This window comes from Schistocerca gregaria, unplaced genomic scaffold (genome assembly GCF_023897955.1).
Source record: "Schistocerca gregaria isolate iqSchGreg1 unplaced genomic scaffold, iqSchGreg1.2 ptg000912l, whole genome shotgun sequence".
In the NCBI taxonomy this organism is placed as follows: domain Eukaryota; kingdom Metazoa; phylum Arthropoda; class Insecta; order Orthoptera; family Acrididae; genus Schistocerca; species Schistocerca gregaria.
Window position 1 is genome coordinate 1 of NW_026062270.1, and position 19,114 is coordinate 19,114.

General features: G+C 51.9%; 39 non-coding genes across 39 annotated transcripts; 31 read left to right on the plus strand and 8 right to left on the minus strand.

Moving 5' to 3' along the window:
• The first annotated feature begins 36 nt into the window (after window positions 1-36).
• Window positions 37-110, plus strand: Trnai-aau (transfer RNA isoleucine (anticodon AAU)). Its single transcript has one exon. It is a non-coding gene; the product is annotated as a tRNA-Ile (tRNA).
• Window positions 111-851: 741 nt separating this feature from the next.
• On the minus strand, window positions 852-923 carry Trnag-ucc (transfer RNA glycine (anticodon UCC)). Its single transcript has one exon. It is a non-coding gene; the product is annotated as a tRNA-Gly (tRNA).
• Window positions 924-1,254: 331 nt separating this feature from the next.
• On the plus strand, window positions 1,255-1,325 carry Trnag-gcc (transfer RNA glycine (anticodon GCC)). The gene has a single exon. It is a non-coding gene; the product is annotated as a tRNA-Gly (tRNA).
• Window positions 1,326-1,618: 293 nt separating this feature from the next.
• On the plus strand, window positions 1,619-1,691 carry Trnam-cau (transfer RNA methionine (anticodon CAU)). Its single transcript has one exon. It is a non-coding gene; the product is annotated as a tRNA-Met (tRNA).
• A 456-nt stretch (window positions 1,692-2,147) lies between these two features.
• On the plus strand, window positions 2,148-2,219 carry Trnae-uuc (transfer RNA glutamic acid (anticodon UUC)). The gene has a single exon. It is a non-coding gene; the product is annotated as a tRNA-Glu (tRNA).
• Window positions 2,220-2,476: 257 nt separating this feature from the next.
• Trnai-aau (transfer RNA isoleucine (anticodon AAU)) lies at window positions 2,477-2,550 on the plus strand. Its single transcript has one exon. It is a non-coding gene; the product is annotated as a tRNA-Ile (tRNA).
• A 741-nt stretch (window positions 2,551-3,291) lies between these two features.
• Trnag-ucc (transfer RNA glycine (anticodon UCC)) lies at window positions 3,292-3,363 on the minus strand. The gene has a single exon. It is a non-coding gene; the product is annotated as a tRNA-Gly (tRNA).
• Window positions 3,364-3,694: 331 nt separating this feature from the next.
• Window positions 3,695-3,765, plus strand: Trnag-gcc (transfer RNA glycine (anticodon GCC)). Its single transcript has one exon. It is a non-coding gene; the product is annotated as a tRNA-Gly (tRNA).
• Window positions 3,766-4,058: 293 nt separating this feature from the next.
• On the plus strand, window positions 4,059-4,131 carry Trnam-cau (transfer RNA methionine (anticodon CAU)). The gene has a single exon. It is a non-coding gene; the product is annotated as a tRNA-Met (tRNA).
• Window positions 4,132-4,587: 456 nt separating this feature from the next.
• Trnae-uuc (transfer RNA glutamic acid (anticodon UUC)) lies at window positions 4,588-4,659 on the plus strand. The gene has a single exon. It is a non-coding gene; the product is annotated as a tRNA-Glu (tRNA).
• Window positions 4,660-4,916: 257 nt separating this feature from the next.
• Window positions 4,917-4,990, plus strand: Trnai-aau (transfer RNA isoleucine (anticodon AAU)). Its single transcript has one exon. It is a non-coding gene; the product is annotated as a tRNA-Ile (tRNA).
• Window positions 4,991-5,731: 741 nt separating this feature from the next.
• Window positions 5,732-5,803, minus strand: Trnag-ucc (transfer RNA glycine (anticodon UCC)). The gene has a single exon. It is a non-coding gene; the product is annotated as a tRNA-Gly (tRNA).
• Window positions 5,804-6,134: 331 nt separating this feature from the next.
• Window positions 6,135-6,205, plus strand: Trnag-gcc (transfer RNA glycine (anticodon GCC)). Its single transcript has one exon. It is a non-coding gene; the product is annotated as a tRNA-Gly (tRNA).
• Window positions 6,206-6,498: 293 nt separating this feature from the next.
• On the plus strand, window positions 6,499-6,571 carry Trnam-cau (transfer RNA methionine (anticodon CAU)). Its single transcript has one exon. It is a non-coding gene; the product is annotated as a tRNA-Met (tRNA).
• A 456-nt stretch (window positions 6,572-7,027) lies between these two features.
• Trnae-uuc (transfer RNA glutamic acid (anticodon UUC)) lies at window positions 7,028-7,099 on the plus strand. Its single transcript has one exon. It is a non-coding gene; the product is annotated as a tRNA-Glu (tRNA).
• Window positions 7,100-7,356: 257 nt separating this feature from the next.
• Trnai-aau (transfer RNA isoleucine (anticodon AAU)) lies at window positions 7,357-7,430 on the plus strand. The gene has a single exon. It is a non-coding gene; the product is annotated as a tRNA-Ile (tRNA).
• A 741-nt stretch (window positions 7,431-8,171) lies between these two features.
• Window positions 8,172-8,243, minus strand: Trnag-ucc (transfer RNA glycine (anticodon UCC)). Its single transcript has one exon. It is a non-coding gene; the product is annotated as a tRNA-Gly (tRNA).
• A 331-nt stretch (window positions 8,244-8,574) lies between these two features.
• Trnag-gcc (transfer RNA glycine (anticodon GCC)) lies at window positions 8,575-8,645 on the plus strand. Its single transcript has one exon. It is a non-coding gene; the product is annotated as a tRNA-Gly (tRNA).
• Window positions 8,646-8,938: 293 nt separating this feature from the next.
• Window positions 8,939-9,011, plus strand: Trnam-cau (transfer RNA methionine (anticodon CAU)). Its single transcript has one exon. It is a non-coding gene; the product is annotated as a tRNA-Met (tRNA).
• A 456-nt stretch (window positions 9,012-9,467) lies between these two features.
• Trnae-uuc (transfer RNA glutamic acid (anticodon UUC)) lies at window positions 9,468-9,539 on the plus strand. Its single transcript has one exon. It is a non-coding gene; the product is annotated as a tRNA-Glu (tRNA).
• A 257-nt stretch (window positions 9,540-9,796) lies between these two features.
• Window positions 9,797-9,870, plus strand: Trnai-aau (transfer RNA isoleucine (anticodon AAU)). The gene has a single exon. It is a non-coding gene; the product is annotated as a tRNA-Ile (tRNA).
• Window positions 9,871-10,611: 741 nt separating this feature from the next.
• On the minus strand, window positions 10,612-10,683 carry Trnag-ucc (transfer RNA glycine (anticodon UCC)). Its single transcript has one exon. It is a non-coding gene; the product is annotated as a tRNA-Gly (tRNA).
• Window positions 10,684-11,014: 331 nt separating this feature from the next.
• On the plus strand, window positions 11,015-11,085 carry Trnag-gcc (transfer RNA glycine (anticodon GCC)). The gene has a single exon. It is a non-coding gene; the product is annotated as a tRNA-Gly (tRNA).
• Window positions 11,086-11,378: 293 nt separating this feature from the next.
• On the plus strand, window positions 11,379-11,451 carry Trnam-cau (transfer RNA methionine (anticodon CAU)). The gene has a single exon. It is a non-coding gene; the product is annotated as a tRNA-Met (tRNA).
• Window positions 11,452-11,907: 456 nt separating this feature from the next.
• Trnae-uuc (transfer RNA glutamic acid (anticodon UUC)) lies at window positions 11,908-11,979 on the plus strand. Its single transcript has one exon. It is a non-coding gene; the product is annotated as a tRNA-Glu (tRNA).
• Window positions 11,980-12,236: 257 nt separating this feature from the next.
• Window positions 12,237-12,310, plus strand: Trnai-aau (transfer RNA isoleucine (anticodon AAU)). The gene has a single exon. It is a non-coding gene; the product is annotated as a tRNA-Ile (tRNA).
• Window positions 12,311-13,051: 741 nt separating this feature from the next.
• Window positions 13,052-13,123, minus strand: Trnag-ucc (transfer RNA glycine (anticodon UCC)). The gene has a single exon. It is a non-coding gene; the product is annotated as a tRNA-Gly (tRNA).
• Window positions 13,124-13,454: 331 nt separating this feature from the next.
• On the plus strand, window positions 13,455-13,525 carry Trnag-gcc (transfer RNA glycine (anticodon GCC)). The gene has a single exon. It is a non-coding gene; the product is annotated as a tRNA-Gly (tRNA).
• Window positions 13,526-13,818: 293 nt separating this feature from the next.
• Window positions 13,819-13,891, plus strand: Trnam-cau (transfer RNA methionine (anticodon CAU)). Its single transcript has one exon. It is a non-coding gene; the product is annotated as a tRNA-Met (tRNA).
• Window positions 13,892-14,347: 456 nt separating this feature from the next.
• Window positions 14,348-14,419, plus strand: Trnae-uuc (transfer RNA glutamic acid (anticodon UUC)). Its single transcript has one exon. It is a non-coding gene; the product is annotated as a tRNA-Glu (tRNA).
• A 257-nt stretch (window positions 14,420-14,676) lies between these two features.
• Trnai-aau (transfer RNA isoleucine (anticodon AAU)) lies at window positions 14,677-14,750 on the plus strand. The gene has a single exon. It is a non-coding gene; the product is annotated as a tRNA-Ile (tRNA).
• A 741-nt stretch (window positions 14,751-15,491) lies between these two features.
• Window positions 15,492-15,563, minus strand: Trnag-ucc (transfer RNA glycine (anticodon UCC)). The gene has a single exon. It is a non-coding gene; the product is annotated as a tRNA-Gly (tRNA).
• A 331-nt stretch (window positions 15,564-15,894) lies between these two features.
• On the plus strand, window positions 15,895-15,965 carry Trnag-gcc (transfer RNA glycine (anticodon GCC)). Its single transcript has one exon. It is a non-coding gene; the product is annotated as a tRNA-Gly (tRNA).
• A 293-nt stretch (window positions 15,966-16,258) lies between these two features.
• On the plus strand, window positions 16,259-16,331 carry Trnam-cau (transfer RNA methionine (anticodon CAU)). Its single transcript has one exon. It is a non-coding gene; the product is annotated as a tRNA-Met (tRNA).
• Window positions 16,332-16,787: 456 nt separating this feature from the next.
• Trnae-uuc (transfer RNA glutamic acid (anticodon UUC)) lies at window positions 16,788-16,859 on the plus strand. Its single transcript has one exon. It is a non-coding gene; the product is annotated as a tRNA-Glu (tRNA).
• A 257-nt stretch (window positions 16,860-17,116) lies between these two features.
• Trnai-aau (transfer RNA isoleucine (anticodon AAU)) lies at window positions 17,117-17,190 on the plus strand. Its single transcript has one exon. It is a non-coding gene; the product is annotated as a tRNA-Ile (tRNA).
• A 741-nt stretch (window positions 17,191-17,931) lies between these two features.
• Trnag-ucc (transfer RNA glycine (anticodon UCC)) lies at window positions 17,932-18,003 on the minus strand. Its single transcript has one exon. It is a non-coding gene; the product is annotated as a tRNA-Gly (tRNA).
• A 331-nt stretch (window positions 18,004-18,334) lies between these two features.
• Trnag-gcc (transfer RNA glycine (anticodon GCC)) lies at window positions 18,335-18,405 on the plus strand. Its single transcript has one exon. It is a non-coding gene; the product is annotated as a tRNA-Gly (tRNA).
• Window positions 18,406-18,698: 293 nt separating this feature from the next.
• Trnam-cau (transfer RNA methionine (anticodon CAU)) lies at window positions 18,699-18,771 on the plus strand. The gene has a single exon. It is a non-coding gene; the product is annotated as a tRNA-Met (tRNA).
• The last annotated feature ends 343 nt before the right edge of the window (window positions 18,772-19,114 follow it).

Consider the following 19,114-nt stretch of genomic DNA (forward strand, 5'->3'; position numbering starts at 1 on the left):
CACTCCGTCTAAGCGCTGGAAGACGGAGTGCACCGAGGCCCGTTAGCTCAGTTGGTTAGAGCGTCGTGCTAATAACGCGAAGGTCGTGGGTTCGATCCCCCCACGGGCCACTTCGATTTTACTACTTCAAAAAGGCAACGCCGATTTCCCCGGGCAAGTATGGTGACAAAGAAATCGTCACATTGTGTGGGAGCTGATAGGGGACCCGAAAGCGACTTGTCGGGACGCGCTAAAACACTTCACAGGTCACAGCACGCTGAACACACAGTTTGTCGTCCGATCACCGCTACTGCGCGACGCTGGGCGTTGTCAGTGCTTGGGCGGGTGACCGCCTGCGAACACAGGGCGCTGCCGACAGTTTCAATTCGTATTTCTCTTTTCTCGTCGGTTTCGGAGCTGCAGCGCTATTCGGTCTAGGGCACTGGCGCCACGTTTTGCCTCTCGGTATGCCAAGTCGCGCCGTGCGGCCACAGTGAAATGAAGGAGCGTGTTGTAAAATTTTCAACAAAGAAAAAAAGAAATGTGCTAGTAATAAAACTGAATTTGTCTGACAGAACATGTAAAATCACACAATGCACGATAACAGGCAGCAGGTCTTTACTTGAGGCATAAGTAATGTTGTGCCCGCCTCGCCATACCTCTCTCAGTCGTTTCGCGTGCTTGTCCTTCTGATATAGGCCGATTGGAGAGCGTCAGCTCTCGCGTCAGCCGAGCAAAGTCGAGACAAGTCGAGACTCAAGCGGAATCGACGCACACAATATAGGGTGGCCTGCAGCCAGTAAGAGGAGGAAAGAAACATTAATTTAATGACGCGTGGCAAAAGTACTCATACGCAGAAGTAAAACGCAGGCTACGGTGGCCGGGAATCGAACCCGGATCAACTGCTTGGAAGGCAACTATGCTGACCATTACACCACCACCGCACGCTTTTCTTCCGCGCACGCCGCGCTGTGTCTGCTTCCCGCCTGTCGGCGGCGGCTGAAGGTGGTCGCAGCAGCAGGCGCATTACGGGGTAGGCGAGCGCATCCAGACAGCGTCTCTACGCACATTTCGCGTCCTTTGGCAAGAGTCGTCGCGTGCGTGCGCCGCAACACTACTTAGACGATCGCGTTCGGGCGTCATTTTTAAGCAGTGCAGCGCAGGATTCAGCGTTTGTAGCATTCTCTCGAGAGGATGCCACGGCGCTGGACGGCAGTCCCACTTTCCCTTCAGACGTCTGCCGCGGAAAGCACAAGGAAGCTGCAAACTAGCTGAGCATCGGTGGTTCAGTGGTAGAATGCTCGCCTGCCACGCGGGCGGCCCGGGTTCGATTCCCGGCCGATGCATCATTTTGTTTTTTCCCCGATAGTGGAGCTGCGTGTCCTTCGCACTCGAAGTGCGTGGGCCACGAGAATGAACCGCGGGATTCCGTGTGGAAACAACCAAACACGCAGCGCGCACGTCTTCTCGTTTGGACTCCTGCGTGCTATTGTGCATACTGGCGTCGGCCTATCATCGCAAGTTGCCTGCAGCGCCGGGAATGCACGTGTAGTAACAGAAAAAATGAGCCAGCAAGTGCAGACTCTCTACCACTAGTATTTGCTACTTGCCGAGATACCAGAAGGTTTGGCCATCACGTGCCTCGGTAGCGCAGTAGGCAGCGCGTAAGTCTCATAATCTTAAGGTCGTGAGTTCGATCCTCACCTGGGGCATTTAATTTACTTCCGTTCACAGCTAAATTGACGGCTCTGGGGTTGCGAAGGAGCAAAACAGCTTGTAGTTTGTTATCCATAAGGCTTCAACAACTCAGCGTGAAAATGCTTACTTCCCGTTATTACTACTTGCAGTTCTTTTGTGAAATTTTCAAGAAAAAATGTACTAGTAATAAAACTGAATTTCGTATGATATAACATGTAAAGTCACACAGTGTATGACCTGCTATATAATGACAGGCTGCAGGTCTTTACTTGCGAAATAAGTAAATAAATATTACTACTCACAGCTTTGCTTTTCCTCCTACCCCTGTAACAACGAGGCCAAAAGCAACGGACTGTGACTTTTGCCATGCGCGCCTCGGCATGGGAGAGCGAAAAGATGCTCGCAAACAGGGAAAGTGCGACACGGAAAGCCAGTGGAGGGGGTGTAAACCCCAAAAATAAGCGTGCGCGTCCGGTGTGGTCTAGTGGCTAGGATACCTGGCTTTCACCCAGGAGGCCCGGGTTCGATTCCCGGTACCGGAATGTAATTTTTTCGGAACAAATCACGACAAGTTTGGACCCTGCGAAATGCTGTTTCACGTCCTCCTCGCGTTATAGCTACTGGTTCATAAACGTGAGCTGAAAACAGTCGAGAGAAACGGGCACGCAATGAAATTACTACGAGCAGCGGAATAAAGGGAGAAGAGACCCTGGTCCACTGTTGGACTGCTACCATAGAAATGTTACCTGTAAATACGCAGAGCCACTCCGTCTAAGCGCTGGAAGACGGAGTGCACCGAGGCCCGTTAGCTCAGTTGGTTAGAGCGTCGTGCTAATAACGCGAAGGTCGTGGGTTCGATCCCCCCACGGGCCACTTCGATTTTACTACTTCAAAAAGGCAACGCCGATTTCCCCGGGCAAGTATGGTGACAAAGAAATCGTCACATTGTGTGGGAGCTGATAGGGGACCCGAAAGCGACTTGTCGGGACGCGCTAAAACACTTCACAGGTCACAGCACGCTGAACACACAGTTTGTCGTCCGATCACCGCTACTGCGCGACGCTGGGCGTTGTCAGTGCTTGGGCGGGTGACCGCCTGCGAACACAGGGCGCTGCCGACAGTTTCAATTCGTATTTCTCTTTTCTCGTCGGTTTCGGAGCTGCAGCGCTATTCGGTCTAGGGCACTGGCGCCACGTTTTGCCTCTCGGTATGCCAAGTCGCGCCGTGCGGCCACAGTGAAATGAAGGAGCGTGTTGTAAAATTTTCAACAAAGAAAAAAAGAAATGTGCTAGTAATAAAACTGAATTTGTCTGACAGAACATGTAAAATCACACAATGCACGATAACAGGCAGCAGGTCTTTACTTGAGGCATAAGTAATGTTGTGCCCGCCTCGCCATACCTCTCTCAGTCGTTTCGCGTGCTTGTCCTTCTGATATAGGCCGATTGGAGAGCGTCAGCTCTCGCGTCAGCCGAGCAAAGTCGAGACAAGTCGAGACTCAAGCGGAATCGACGCACACAATATAGGGTGGCCTGCAGCCAGTAAGAGGAGGAAAGAAACATTAATTTAATGACGCGTGGCAAAAGTACTCATACGCAGAAGTAAAACGCAGGCTACGGTGGCCGGGAATCGAACCCGGATCAACTGCTTGGAAGGCAACTATGCTGACCATTACACCACCACCGCACGCTTTTCTTCCGCGCACGCCGCGCTGTGTCTGCTTCCCGCCTGTCGGCGGCGGCTGAAGGTGGTCGCAGCAGCAGGCGCATTACGGGGTAGGCGAGCGCATCCAGACAGCGTCTCTACGCACATTTCGCGTCCTTTGGCAAGAGTCGTCGCGTGCGTGCGCCGCAACACTACTTAGACGATCGCGTTCGGGCGTCATTTTTAAGCAGTGCAGCGCAGGATTCAGCGTTTGTAGCATTCTCTCGAGAGGATGCCACGGCGCTGGACGGCAGTCCCACTTTCCCTTCAGACGTCTGCCGCGGAAAGCACAAGGAAGCTGCAAACTAGCTGAGCATCGGTGGTTCAGTGGTAGAATGCTCGCCTGCCACGCGGGCGGCCCGGGTTCGATTCCCGGCCGATGCATCATTTTGTTTTTTCCCCGATAGTGGAGCTGCGTGTCCTTCGCACTCGAAGTGCGTGGGCCACGAGAATGAACCGCGGGATTCCGTGTGGAAACAACCAAACACGCAGCGCGCACGTCTTCTCGTTTGGACTCCTGCGTGCTATTGTGCATACTGGCGTCGGCCTATCATCGCAAGTTGCCTGCAGCGCCGGGAATGCACGTGTAGTAACAGAAAAAATGAGCCAGCAAGTGCAGACTCTCTACCACTAGTATTTGCTACTTGCCGAGATACCAGAAGGTTTGGCCATCACGTGCCTCGGTAGCGCAGTAGGCAGCGCGTAAGTCTCATAATCTTAAGGTCGTGAGTTCGATCCTCACCTGGGGCATTTAATTTACTTCCGTTCACAGCTAAATTGACGGCTCTGGGGTTGCGAAGGAGCAAAACAGCTTGTAGTTTGTTATCCATAAGGCTTCAACAACTCAGCGTGAAAATGCTTACTTCCCGTTATTACTACTTGCAGTTCTTTTGTGAAATTTTCAAGAAAAAATGTACTAGTAATAAAACTGAATTTCGTATGATATAACATGTAAAGTCACACAGTGTATGACCTGCTATATAATGACAGGCTGCAGGTCTTTACTTGCGAAATAAGTAAATAAATATTACTACTCACAGCTTTGCTTTTCCTCCTACCCCTGTAACAACGAGGCCAAAAGCAACGGACTGTGACTTTTGCCATGCGCGCCTCGGCATGGGAGAGCGAAAAGATGCTCGCAAACAGGGAAAGTGCGACACGGAAAGCCAGTGGAGGGGGTGTAAACCCCAAAAATAAGCGTGCGCGTCCGGTGTGGTCTAGTGGCTAGGATACCTGGCTTTCACCCAGGAGGCCCGGGTTCGATTCCCGGTACCGGAATGTAATTTTTTCGGAACAAATCACGACAAGTTTGGACCCTGCGAAATGCTGTTTCACGTCCTCCTCGCGTTATGGCTACTGGTTCATAAACGTGAGCTGAAAACAGTCGAGAGAAACGGGCACGCAATGAAATTACTACGAGCAGCGGAATAAAGGGAGAAGAGACCCTGGTCCACTGTTGGACTGCTACCATAGAAATGTTACCTGTAAATACGCAGAGCCACTCCGTCTAAGCGCTGGAAGACGGAGTGCACCGAGGCCCGTTAGCTCAGTTGGTTAGAGCGTCGTGCTAATAACGCGAAGGTCGTGGGTTCGATCCCCCCACGGGCCACTTCGATTTTACTACTTCAAAAAGGCAACGCCGATTTCCCCGGGCAAGTATGGTGACAAAGAAATCGTCACATTGTGTGGGAGCTGATAGGGGACCCGAAAGCGACTTGTCGGGACGCGCTAAAACACTTCACAGGTCACAGCACGCTGAACACACAGTTTGTCGTCCGATCACCGCTACTGCGCGACGCTGGGCGTTGTCAGTGCTTGGGCGGGTGACCGCCTGCGAACACAGGGCGCTGCCGACAGTTTCAATTCGTATTTCTCTTTTCTCGTCGGTTTCGGAGCTGCAGCGCTATTCGGTCTAGGGCACTGGCGCCACGTTTTGCCTCTCGGTATGCCAAGTCGCGCCGTGCGGCCACAGTGAAATGAAGGAGCGTGTTGTAAAATTTTCAACAAAGAAAAAAAGAAATGTGCTAGTAATAAAACTGAATTTGTCTGACAGAACATGTAAAATCACACAATGCACGATAACAGGCAGCAGGTCTTTACTTGAGGCATAAGTAATGTTGTGCCCGCCTCGCCATACCTCTCTCAGTCGTTTCGCGTGCTTGTCCTTCTGATATAGGCCGATTGGAGAGCGTCAGCTCTCGCGTCAGCCGAGCAAAGTCGAGACAAGTCGAGACTCAAGCGGAATCGACGCACACAATATAGGGTGGCCTGCAGCCAGTAAGAGGAGGAAAGAAACATTAATTTAATGACGCGTGGCAAAAGTACTCATACGCAGAAGTAAAACGCAGGCTACGGTGGCCGGGAATCGAACCCGGATCAACTGCTTGGAAGGCAACTATGCTGACCATTACACCACCACCGCACGCTTTTCTTCCGCGCACGCCGCGCTGTGTCTGCTTCCCGCCTGTCGGCGGCGGCTGAAGGTGGTCGCAGCAGCAGGCGCATTACGGGGTAGGCGAGCGCATCCAGACAGCGTCTCTACGCACATTTCGCGTCCTTTGGCAAGAGTCGTCGCGTGCGTGCGCCGCAACACTACTTAGACGATCGCGTTCGGGCGTCATTTTTAAGCAGTGCAGCGCAGGATTCAGCGTTTGTAGCATTCTCTCGAGAGGATGCCACGGCGCTGGACGGCAGTCCCACTTTCCCTTCAGACGTCTGCCGCGGAAAGCACAAGGAAGCTGCAAACTAGCTGAGCATCGGTGGTTCAGTGGTAGAATGCTCGCCTGCCACGCGGGCGGCCCGGGTTCGATTCCCGGCCGATGCATCATTTTGTTTTTTCCCCGATAGTGGAGCTGCGTGTCCTTCGCACTCGAAGTGCGTGGGCCACGAGAATGAACCGCGGGATTCCGTGTGGAAACAACCAAACACGCAGCGCGCACGTCTTCTCGTTTGGACTCCTGCGTGCTATTGTGCATACTGGCGTCGGCCTATCATCGCAAGTTGCCTGCAGCGCCGGGAATGCACGTGTAGTAACAGAAAAAATGAGCCAGCAAGTGCAGACTCTCTACCACTAGTATTTGCTACTTGCCGAGATACCAGAAGGTTTGGCCATCACGTGCCTCGGTAGCGCAGTAGGCAGCGCGTAAGTCTCATAATCTTAAGGTCGTGAGTTCGATCCTCACCTGGGGCATTTAATTTACTTCCGTTCACAGCTAAATTGACGGCTCTGGGGTTGCGAAGGAGCAAAACAGCTTGTAGTTTGTTATCCATAAGGCTTCAACAACTCAGCGTGAAAATGCTTACTTCCCGTTATTACTACTTGCAGTTCTTTTGTGAAATTTTCAAGAAAAAATGTACTAGTAATAAAACTGAATTTCGTATGATATAACATGTAAAGTCACACAGTGTATGACCTGCTATATAATGACAGGCTGCAGGTCTTTACTTGCGAAATAAGTAAATAAATATTACTACTCACAGCTTTGCTTTTCCTCCTACCCCTGTAACAACGAGGCCAAAAGCAACGGACTGTGACTTTTGCCATGCGCGCCTCGGCATGGGAGAGCGAAAAGATGCTCGCAAACAGGGAAAGTGCGACACGGAAAGCCAGTGGAGGGGGTGTAAACCCCAAAAATAAGCGTGCGCGTCCGGTGTGGTCTAGTGGCTAGGATACCTGGCTTTCACCCAGGAGGCCCGGGTTCGATTCCCGGTACCGGAATGTAATTTTTTCGGAACAAATCACGACAAGTTTGGACCCTGCGAAATGCTGTTTCACGTCCTCCTCGCGTTATAGCTACTGGTTCATAAACGTGAGCTGAAAACAGTCGAGAGAAACGGGCACGCAATGAAATTACTACGAGCAGCGGAATAAAGGGAGAAGAGACCCTGGTCCACTGTTGGACTGCTACCATAGAAATGTTACCTGTAAATACGCAGAGCCACTCCGTCTAAGCGCTGGAAGACGGAGTGCACCGAGGCCCGTTAGCTCAGTTGGTTAGAGCGTCGTGCTAATAACGCGAAGGTCGTGGGTTCGATCCCCCCACGGGCCACTTCGATTTTACTACTTCAAAAAGGCAACGCCGATTTCCCCGGGCAAGTATGGTGACAAAGAAATCGTCACATTGTGTGGGAGCTGATAGGGGACCCGAAAGCGACTTGTCGGGACGCGCTAAAACACTTCACAGGTCACAGCACGCTGAACACACAGTTTGTCGTCCGATCACCGCTACTGCGCGACGCTGGGCGTTGTCAGTGCTTGGGCGGGTGACCGCCTGCGAACACAGGGCGCTGCCGACAGTTTCAATTCGTATTTCTCTTTTCTCGTCGGTTTCGGAGCTGCAGCGCTATTCGGTCTAGGGCACTGGCGCCACGTTTTGCCTCTCGGTATGCCAAGTCGCGCCGTGCGGCCACAGTGAAATGAAGGAGCGTGTTGTAAAATTTTCAACAAAGAAAAAAAGAAATGTGCTAGTAATAAAACTGAATTTGTCTGACAGAACATGTAAAATCACACAATGCACGATAACAGGCAGCAGGTCTTTACTTGAGGCATAAGTAATGTTGTGCCCGCCTCGCCATACCTCTCTCAGTCGTTTCGCGTGCTTGTCCTTCTGATATAGGCCGATTGGAGAGCGTCAGCTCTCGCGTCAGCCGAGCAAAGTCGAGACAAGTCGAGACTCAAGCGGAATCGACGCACACAATATAGGGTGGCCTGCAGCCAGTAAGAGGAGGAAAGAAACATTAATTTAATGACGCGTGGCAAAAGTACTCATACGCAGAAGTAAAACGCAGGCTACGGTGGCCGGGAATCGAACCCGGATCAACTGCTTGGAAGGCAACTATGCTGACCATTACACCACCACCGCACGCTTTTCTTCCGCGCACGCCGCGCTGTGTCTGCTTCCCGCCTGTCGGCGGCGGCTGAAGGTGGTCGCAGCAGCAGGCGCATTACGGGGTAGGCGAGCGCATCCAGACAGCGTCTCTACGCACATTTCGCGTCCTTTGGCAAGAGTCGTCGCGTGCGTGCGCCGCAACACTACTTAGACGATCGCGTTCGGGCGTCATTTTTAAGCAGTGCAGCGCAGGATTCAGCGTTTGTAGCATTCTCTCGAGAGGATGCCACGGCGCTGGACGGCAGTCCCACTTTCCCTTCAGACGTCTGCCGCGGAAAGCACAAGGAAGCTGCAAACTAGCTGAGCATCGGTGGTTCAGTGGTAGAATGCTCGCCTGCCACGCGGGCGGCCCGGGTTCGATTCCCGGCCGATGCATCATTTTGTTTTTTCCCCGATAGTGGAGCTGCGTGTCCTTCGCACTCGAAGTGCGTGGGCCACGAGAATGAACCGCGGGATTCCGTGTGGAAACAACCAAACACGCAGCGCGCACGTCTTCTCGTTTGGACTCCTGCGTGCTATTGTGCATACTGGCGTCGGCCTATCATCGCAAGTTGCCTGCAGCGCCGGGAATGCACGTGTAGTAACAGAAAAAATGAGCCAGCAAGTGCAGACTCTCTACCACTAGTATTTGCTACTTGCCGAGATACCAGAAGGTTTGGCCATCACGTGCCTCGGTAGCGCAGTAGGCAGCGCGTAAGTCTCATAATCTTAAGGTCGTGAGTTCGATCCTCACCTGGGGCATTTAATTTACTTCCGTTCACAGCTAAATTGACGGCTCTGGGGTTGCGAAGGAGCAAAACAGCTTGTAGTTTGTTATCCATAAGGCTTCAACAACTCAGCGTGAAAATGCTTACTTCCCGTTATTACTACTTGCAGTTCTTTTGTGAAATTTTCAAGAAAAAATGTACTAGTAATAAAACTGAATTTCGTATGATATAACATGTAAAGTCACACAGTGTATGACCTGCTATATAATGACAGGCTGCAGGTCTTTACTTGCGAAATAAGTAAATAAATATTACTACTCACAGCTTTGCTTTTCCTCCTACCCCTGTAACAACGAGGCCAAAAGCAACGGACTGTGACTTTTGCCATGCGCGCCTCGGCATGGGAGAGCGAAAAGATGCTCGCAAACAGGGAAAGTGCGACACGGAAAGCCAGTGGAGGGGGTGTAAACCCCAAAAATAAGCGTGCGCGTCCGGTGTGGTCTAGTGGCTAGGATACCTGGCTTTCACCCAGGAGGCCCGGGTTCGATTCCCGGTACCGGAATGTAATTTTTTCGGAACAAATCACGACAAGTTTGGACCCTGCGAAATGCTGTTTCACGTCCTCCTCGCGTTATAGCTACTGGTTCATAAACGTGAGCTGAAAACAGTCGAGAGAAACGGGCACGCAATGAAATTACTACGAGCAGCGGAATAAAGGGAGAAGAGACCCTGGTCCACTGTTGGACTGCTACCATAGAAATGTTACCTGTAAATACGCAGAGCCACTCCGTCTAAGCGCTGGAAGACGGAGTGCACCGAGGCCCGTTAGCTCAGTTGGTTAGAGCGTCGTGCTAATAACGCGAAGGTCGTGGGTTCGATCCCCCCACGGGCCACTTCGATTTTACTACTTCAAAAAGGCAACGCCGATTTCCCCGGGCAAGTATGGTGACAAAGAAATCGTCACATTGTGTGGGAGCTGATAGGGGACCCGAAAGCGACTTGTCGGGACGCGCTAAAACACTTCACAGGTCACAGCACGCTGAACACACAGTTTGTCGTCCGATCACCGCTACTGCGCGACGCTGGGCGTTGTCAGTGCTTGGGCGGGTGACCGCCTGCGAACACAGGGCGCTGCCGACAGTTTCAATTCGTATTTCTCTTTTCTCGTCGGTTTCGGAGCTGCAGCGCTATTCGGTCTAGGGCACTGGCGCCACGTTTTGCCTCTCGGTATGCCAAGTCGCGCCGTGCGGCCACAGTGAAATGAAGGAGCGTGTTGTAAAATTTTCAACAAAGAAAAAAAGAAATGTGCTAGTAATAAAACTGAATTTGTCTGACAGAACATGTAAAATCACACAATGCACGATAACAGGCAGCAGGTCTTTACTTGAGGCATAAGTAATGTTGTGCCCGCCTCGCCATACCTCTCTCAGTCGTTTCGCGTGCTTGTCCTTCTGATATAGGCCGATTGGAGAGCGTCAGCTCTCGCGTCAGCCGAGCAAAGTCGAGACAAGTCGAGACTCAAGCGGAATCGACGCACACAATATAGGGTGGCCTGCAGCCAGTAAGAGGAGGAAAGAAACATTAATTTAATGACGCGTGGCAAAAGTACTCATACGCAGAAGTAAAACGCAGGCTACGGTGGCCGGGAATCGAACCCGGATCAACTGCTTGGAAGGCAACTATGCTGACCATTACACCACCACCGCACGCTTTTCTTCCGCGCACGCCGCGCTGTGTCTGCTTCCCGCCTGTCGGCGGCGGCTGAAGGTGGTCGCAGCAGCAGGCGCATTACGGGGTAGGCGAGCGCATCCAGACAGCGTCTCTACGCACATTTCGCGTCCTTTGGCAAGAGTCGTCGCGTGCGTGCGCCGCAACACTACTTAGACGATCGCGTTCGGGCGTCATTTTTAAGCAGTGCAGCGCAGGATTCAGCGTTTGTAGCATTCTCTCGAGAGGATGCCACGGCGCTGGACGGCAGTCCCACTTTCCCTTCAGACGTCTGCCGCGGAAAGCACAAGGAAGCTGCAAACTAGCTGAGCATCGGTGGTTCAGTGGTAGAATGCTCGCCTGCCACGCGGGCGGCCCGGGTTCGATTCCCGGCCGATGCATCATTTTGTTTTTTCCCCGATAGTGGAGCTGCGTGTCCTTCGCACTCGAAGTGCGTGGGCCACGAGAATGAACCGCGGGATTCCGTGTGGAAACAACCAAACACGCAGCGCGCACGTCTTCTCGTTTGGACTCCTGCGTGCTATTGTGCATACTGGCGTCGGCCTATCATCGCAAGTTGCCTGCAGCGCCGGGAATGCACGTGTAGTAACAGAAAAAATGAGCCAGCAAGTGCAGACTCTCTACCACTAGTATTTGCTACTTGCCGAGATACCAGAAGGTTTGGCCATCACGTGCCTCGGTAGCGCAGTAGGCAGCGCGTAAGTCTCATAATCTTAAGGTCGTGAGTTCGATCCTCACCTGGGGCATTTAATTTACTTCCGTTCACAGCTAAATTGACGGCTCTGGGGTTGCGAAGGAGCAAAACAGCTTGTAGTTTGTTATCCATAAGGCTTCAACAACTCAGCGTGAAAATGCTTACTTCCCGTTATTACTACTTGCAGTTCTTTTGTGAAATTTTCAAGAAAAAATGTACTAGTAATAAAACTGAATTTCGTATGATATAACATGTAAAGTCACACAGTGTATGACCTGCTATATAATGACAGGCTGCAGGTCTTTACTTGCGAAATAAGTAAATAAATATTACTACTCACAGCTTTGCTTTTCCTCCTACCCCTGTAACAACGAGGCCAAAAGCAACGGACTGTGACTTTTGCCATGCGCGCCTCGGCATGGGAGAGCGAAAAGATGTTCGCAAACAGGGAAAGTGCGACACGGAAAGCCAGTGGAGGGGGTGTAAACCCCAAAAATAAGCGTGCGCGTCCGGTGTGGTCTAGTGGCTAGGATACCTGGCTTTCACCCAGGAGGCCCGGGTTCGATTCCCGGTACCGGAATGTAATTTTTTCGGAACAAATCACGACAAGTTTGGACCCTGCGAAATGCTGTTTCACGTCCTCCTCGCGTTATAGCTACTGGTTCATAAACGTGAGCTGAAAACAGTCGAGAGAAACGGGCACGCAATGAAATTACTACGAGCAGCGGAATAAAGGGAGAAGAGACCCTGGTCCACTGTTGGACTGCTACCATAGAAATGTTACCTGTAAATACGCAGAGCCACTCCGTCTAAGCGCTGGAAGACGGAGTGCACCGAGGCCCGTTAGCTCAGTTGGTTAGAGCGTCGTGCTAATAACGCGAAGGTCGTGGGTTCGATCCCCCCACGGGCCACTTCGATTTTACTACTTCAAAAAGGCAACGCCGATTTCCCCGGGCAAGTATGGTGACAAAGAAATCGTCACATTGTGTGGGAGCTGATAGGGGACCCGAAAGCGACTTGTCGGGACGCGCTAAAACACTTCACAGGTCACAGCACGCTGAACACACAGTTTGTCGTCCGATCACCGCTACTGCGCGACGCTGGGCGTTGTCAGTGCTTGGGCGGGTGACCGCCTGCGAACACAGGGCGCTGCCGACAGTTTCAATTCGTATTTCTCTTTTCTCGTCGGTTTCGGAGCTGCAGCGCTATTCGGTCTAGGGCACTGGCGCCACGTTTTGCCTCTCGGTATGCCAAGTCGCGCCGTGCGGCCACAGTGAAATGAAGGAGCGTGTTGTAAAATTTTCAACAAAGAAAAAAAGAAATGTGCTAGTAATAAAACTGAATTTGTCTGACAGAACATGTAAAATCACTCAATGCACGATAACAGGCAGCAGGTCTTTACTTGAGGCATAAGTAATGTTGTGCCCGCCTCGCCATACCTCTCTCAGTCGTTTCGCGTGCTTGTCCTTCTGATATAGGCCGATTGGAGAGCGTCAGCTCTCGCGTCAGCCGAGCAAAGTCGAGACAAGTCGAGACTCAAGCGGAATCGACGCACACAATATAGGGTGGCCTGCAGCCAGTAAGAGGAGGAAAGAAACATTAATTTAATGACGCGTGGCAAAAGTACTCATACGCAGAAGTAAAACGCAGGCTACGGTGGCCGGGAATCGAACCCGGATCAACTGCTTGGACGGCAACTATGCTGACCATTACACCACCACCGCACGCTTTTCTTCCGCGCACGCCGCGCTGTGTCTGCTTCCCGCCTGTCGGCGGCGGCTGAAGGTGGTCGCAGCAGCAGGCGCATTACGGGGTAGGCGAGCGCATCCAGACAGCGTCTCTACGCACATTTCGCGTCCTTTGGCAAGAGTCGTCGCGTGCGTGCGCCGCAACACTACTTAGACGATCGCGTTCGGGCGTCATTTTTAAGCAGTGCAGCGCAGGATTCAGCGTTTGTAGCATTCTCTCGAGAGGATGCCACGGCGCTGGACGGCAGTCCCACTTTCCCTTCAGACGTCTGCCGCGGAAAGCACAAGGAAGCTGCAAACTAGCTGAGCATCGGTGGTTCAGTGGTAGAATGCTCGCCTGCCACGCGGGCGGCCCGGGTTCGATTCCGGGCCGATGCATCATTTTGTTTTTTCCCCGATAGTGGAGCTGCGTGTCCTTCGCACTCGAAGTGCGTGGGCCACGAGAATGAACCGCGGGATTCCGTGTGGAAACAACCAAACACGCAGCGCGCACGTCTTCTCGTTTGGACTCCTGCGTGCTATTGTGCATACTGGCGTCGGCCTATCATCGCAAGTTGCCTGCAGCGCCGGGAATGCACGTGTAGTAACAGAAAAAATGAGCCAGCAAGTGCAGACTCTCTACCACTAGTATTTGCTACTTGCCGAGATACCAGAAGGTTTGGCCATCACGTGCCTCGGTAGCGCAGTAGGCAGCGCGTAAGTCTCATAATCTTAAGGTCGTGAGTTCGATCCTCACCTGGGGCATTTAATTTACTTCCGTTCACAGCTAAATTGACGGCTCTGGGGTTGCGAAGGAGCAAAACAGCTTGTAGTTTGTTATCCATAAGGCTTCAACAACTCAGCGTGAAAATGCTTACTTCCCGTTATTACTACTTGCAGTTCTTTTGTGAAATTTTCAAGAAAAAATGTACTAGTAATAAAACTGAATTTCGTATGATATAACATGTAAAGTCACACAGTGTATGACCTGCTATATAATGACAGGCTGCAGGTCTTTACTTGCGAAATAAGTAAATAAATATTACTACTCACAGCTTTGCTTTTCCTCCTACCCCTGTAACAACGAGGCCAAAAGCAACGGACTGTGACTTTTGCCATGCGCGCCTCGGCATGGGAGAGCGAAAAGATGCTCGCAAACAGGGAAAGTGCGACACGGAAAGCCAGTGGAGGGGGTGTAAACCCCAAAAATAAGCGTGCGCGTCCGGTGTGGTCTAGTGGCTAGGATACCTGGCTTTCACCCAGGAGGCCCGGGTTCGATTCCCGGTACCGGAATGTAATTTTTTCGGAACAAATCACGACAAGTTTGGACCCTGCGAAATGCTGTTTCACGTCCTCCTCGCGTTATGGCTACTGGTTCATAAACGTGAGCTGAAAACAGTCGAGAGAAACGGGCACGCAATGAAATTACTACGAGCAGCGGAATAAAGGGAGAAGAGACCCTGGTCCACTGTTGGACTGCTACCATAGAAATGTTACCTGTAAATACGCAGAGCCACTCCGTCTAAGCGCTGGAAGACGGAGTGCACCGAGGCCCGTTAGCTCAGTTGGTTAGAGCGTCGTGCTAATAACGCGAAGGTCGTGGGTTCGATCCCCCCACGGGCCACTTCGATTTTACTACTTCAAAAAGGCAACGCCGATTTCCCCGGGCAAGTATGGTGACAAAGAAATCGTCACATTGTGTGGGAGCTGATAGGGGACCCGAAAGCGACTTGTCGGGACGCGCTAAAACACTTCACAGGTCACAGCACGCTGAACACACAGTTTGTCGTCCGATCACCGCTACTGCGCGACGCTGGGCGTTGTCAGTGCTTGGGCGGGTGACCGCCTGCGAACACAGGGCGCTGCCGACAGTTTCAATTCGTATTTCTCTTTTCTCGTCGGTTTCGGAGCTGCAGCGCTATTCGGTCTAGGGCACTGGCGCCACGTTTTGCCTCTCGGTATGCCAAGTCGCGCCGTGCGGCCACAGTGAAATGAAGGAGCGTGTTGTAAAATTTTCAACAAAGAAAAAAAGAAATGTGCTAGTAATAAAACTGAATTTGTCTGACAGAACATGTAAAATCACACAATGCACGATAACAGGCAGCAGGTCTTTACTTGAGGCATAAGTAATGTTGTGCCCGCCTCGCCATACCTCTCTCAGTCGTTTCGCGTGCTTGTCCTTCTGATATAGGCCGATTGGAGAGCGTCAGCTCTCGCGTCAGCCGAGCAAAGTCGAGACAAGTCGAGACTCAAGCGGAATCGACGCACACAATATAGGGTGGCCTGCAGCCAGTAAGAGGAGGAAAGAAACATTAATTTAATGACGCGTGGCAAAAGTACTCATACGCAGAAGTAAAACGCAGGCTGCGGTGGCCGGGAATCGAACCCGGATCAACTGCTTGGAAGGCAACTATGCTGACCATTACACCACCACCGCACGCTTTTCTTCCGCGCACGCCGCGCTGTGTCTGCTTCCCGCCTGTCGGCGGCGGCTGAAGGTGGTCGCAGCAGCAGGCGCATTACGGGGTAGGCGAGCGCATCCAGACAGCGTCTCTACGCACATTTCGCGTCCTTTGGCAAGAGTCGTCGCGTGCGTGCGCCGCAACACTACTTAGACGATCGCGTTCGGGCGTCATTTTTAAGCAGTGCAGCGCAGGATTCAGCGTTTGTAGCATTCTCTCGAGAGGATGCCACGGCGCTGGACGGCAGTCCCACTTTCCCTTCAGACGTCTGCCGCGGAGAGCACAAGGAAGCTGCAAACTAGCTGAGCATCGGTGGTTCAGTGGTCGAATGCTCGCCTGCCACGCGGGCGGCCCGGGTTCGATTCCCGGCCGATGCATCATTTTGTTTTTTCCCCGATAGTGGAGCTGCGTGTCCTTCGCACTCGAAGTGCGTGGGCCACGAGAATGAACCGCGGGATTCCGTGTGGAAACAACCAAACACGCAGCGCGCACGTCTTCTCGTTTGGACTCCTGCGTGCTATTGTGCATACTGGCGTCGGCCTATCATCGCAAGTTGCCTGCAGCGCCGGGAATGCACGTGTAGTAACAGAAAAAATGAGCCAGCAAGTGCAGACTCTCTACCACTAGTATTTGCTACTTGCCGAGATACCAGAAGGTTTGGCCATCACGTGCCTCGGTAGCGCAGTAGGCAGCGCGTAAGTCTCATAATCTTAAGGTCGTGAGTTCGATCCTCACCTGGGGCATTTAATTTACTTCCGTTCACAGCTAAATTGACGGCTCTGGGGTTGCGAAGGAGCAAAACAGCTTGTAGTTTGTTATCCATAAGGCTTCAACAACTCAGCGTGAAAATGCTTACTTCCCGTTATTACTACTTGCAGTTCTTTTGTGAAATTTTCAAGAAAAAATGTACTAGTAATAAAACTGAATTTCGTATGATATAACATGTAAAGTCACACAGTGTATGACCTGCTATATAATGACAGGCTGCAGGTCTTTACTTGCGAAATAAGTAAATAAATATTACTACTCACAGCTTTGCTTTTCCTCCTACCCCTGTAACAACGAGGCCAAAAGCAACGGACTGTGACTTTTGCCATGCGCGCCTCGGCATGGGAGAGCGAAAAGATGCTCGCAAACAGGGAAAGTGCGACACGGAAAGCCAGTGGAGGGGGTGTAAACCCCAAAAATAAGCGTGCGCGTCCGGTGTGGTCTAGTGGCTAGGATACCTGGCTTTCACCCAGGAGGCCCGGGTTCGATTCCCGGTACCGGAATGTAATTTTTTCGGAACAAATCACGACAAGTTTGGACCCTGCGAAATGCTGTTTCACGTCCTCCTCGCGTTATAGCTACTGGTTCATAAACGTGAGCTGAAAACAGTCGAGAGAAACGGGCACGCAATGAAATTACTACGAGCAGCGGAATAAAGGGAGAAGAGACCCTGGTCCACTGTTGGACTGCTACCATAGAAATGTTACCTGTAAATACGCAGAGCCACTCCGTCTAAGCGCTGGAAGACGGAGTGCACCGAGGCCCGTTAGCTCAGTTGGTTAGAGCGTCGTGCTAATAACGCGAAGGTCGTGGGTTCGATCCCCCCACGGGCCACTTCGATTTTACTACTTCAAAAAGGCAACGCCGATTTCCCCGGGCAAGTATGGTGACAAAGAAATCGTCACATTGTGTGGGAGCTGATAGGGGACCCGAAAGCGACTTGTCGGGACGCGCTAAAACACTTCACAGGTCACAGCACGCTGAACACACAGTTTGTCGTCCGATCACCGCTACTGCGCGACGCTGGGCGTTGTCAGTGCTTGGGCGGGTGACCGCCTGCGAACACAGGGCGCTGCCGACAGTTTCAATTCGTATTTCTCTTTTCTCGTCGGTTTCGGAGCTGCAGCGCTATTCGGTCTAGGGCACTGGCGCCACGTTTTGCCTCTCGGTATGCCAAGTCGCGCCGTGCGGCCACAGTGAAATGAAGGAGCGTGTTGTAAAATTTTCAACAAAGAAAAAAAGAAATGTGCTAGTAATAAAACTGAATTTGTCTGACAGAACATGTAAAATCACACAATGCACGATAACAGGCAGCAGGTCTTTACTTGAGGCATAAGTAATGTTGTGCCCGCCTCGCCATACCTCTCTCAGTCGTTTCGCGTGCTTGTCCTTCTGATATAGGCCGATTGGAGAGCGTCAGCTCTCGCGTCAGCCGAGCAAAGTCGAGACAAGTCGAGACTCAAGCGGAATCGACGCACACAATATAGGGTGGCCTGCAGCCAGTAAGAGGAGGAAAGAAACATTAATTTAATGACGCGTGGCAAAAGTACTCATACGCAGAAGTAAAACGCAGGCTACGGTGGCCGGGAATCGAACCCGGATCAACTGCTTGGAAGGCAACTATGCTGACCATTACACCACCATCGCACGCTTTTCTTCCGCGCACGCCGCGCTGTGTCTGCTTCCCGCCTGTCGGCGGCGGCTGAAGGTGGTCGCAGCAGCAGGCGCATTACGGGGTAGGCGAGCGCATCCAGACAGCGTCTCTACGCACATTTCGCGTCCTTTGGCAAGAGTCGTCGCGTGCGTGCGCCGCAACACTACTTAGACGATCGCGTTCGGGCGTCATTTTTAAGCAGTGCAGCGCAGGATTCAGCGTTTGTAGCATTCTCTCGAGAGGATGCCACGGCGCTGGACGGCAGTCCCACTTTCCCTTCAGACGTCTGCCGCGGAAAGCACAAGGAAGCTGCAAACTAGCTGAGCATCGGTGGTTCAGTGGTAGAATGCTCGCCTGCCACGCGGGCGGCCCGGGTTCGATTCCCGGCCGATGCATCATTTTGTTTTTTCCCCGATAGTGGAGCTGCGTGTCCTTCGCACTCGAAGTGCGTGGGCCACGAGAATGAACCGCGGGATTCCGTGTGGAAACAACCAAACACGCAGCGCGCACGTCTTCTCGTTTGGACTCCTGCGTGCTATTGTGCATACTGGCGTCGGCCTATCATCGCAAGTTGCCTGCAGCGCCGGGAATGCACGTGTAGTAACAGAAAAAATGAGCCAGCAAGTGCAGACTCTCTACCACTAGTATTTGCTACTTGCCGAGATACCAGAAGGTTTGGCCATCACGTGCCTCGGTAGCGCAGTAGGCAGCGCGTAAGTCTCATAATCTTAAGGTCGTGAGTTCGATCCTCACCCGGGGCATTTAATTTACTTCCGTTCACAGCTAAATTGACGGCTCTGGGGTTGCGAAGGAGCAAAACAGCTTGTAGTTTGTTATCCATAAGGCTTCAACAACTCAGCGTGAAAATGCTTACTTCCCGTTATTACTACTTGCAGTTCTTTTGTGAAATTTTCAAGAAAAAATGTACTAGTAATAAAACTGAATTTCGTATGATATAACATGTAAAGTCACACAGTGTATGACCTGCTATATAATGACAGGCTGCAGGTCTTTACTTGCGAAATAAGTAAATAAATATTACTACTCACAGCTTTGCTTTTCCTCCTACCCCTGTAACAACGAGGCCAAAAGCAACGGACTGTG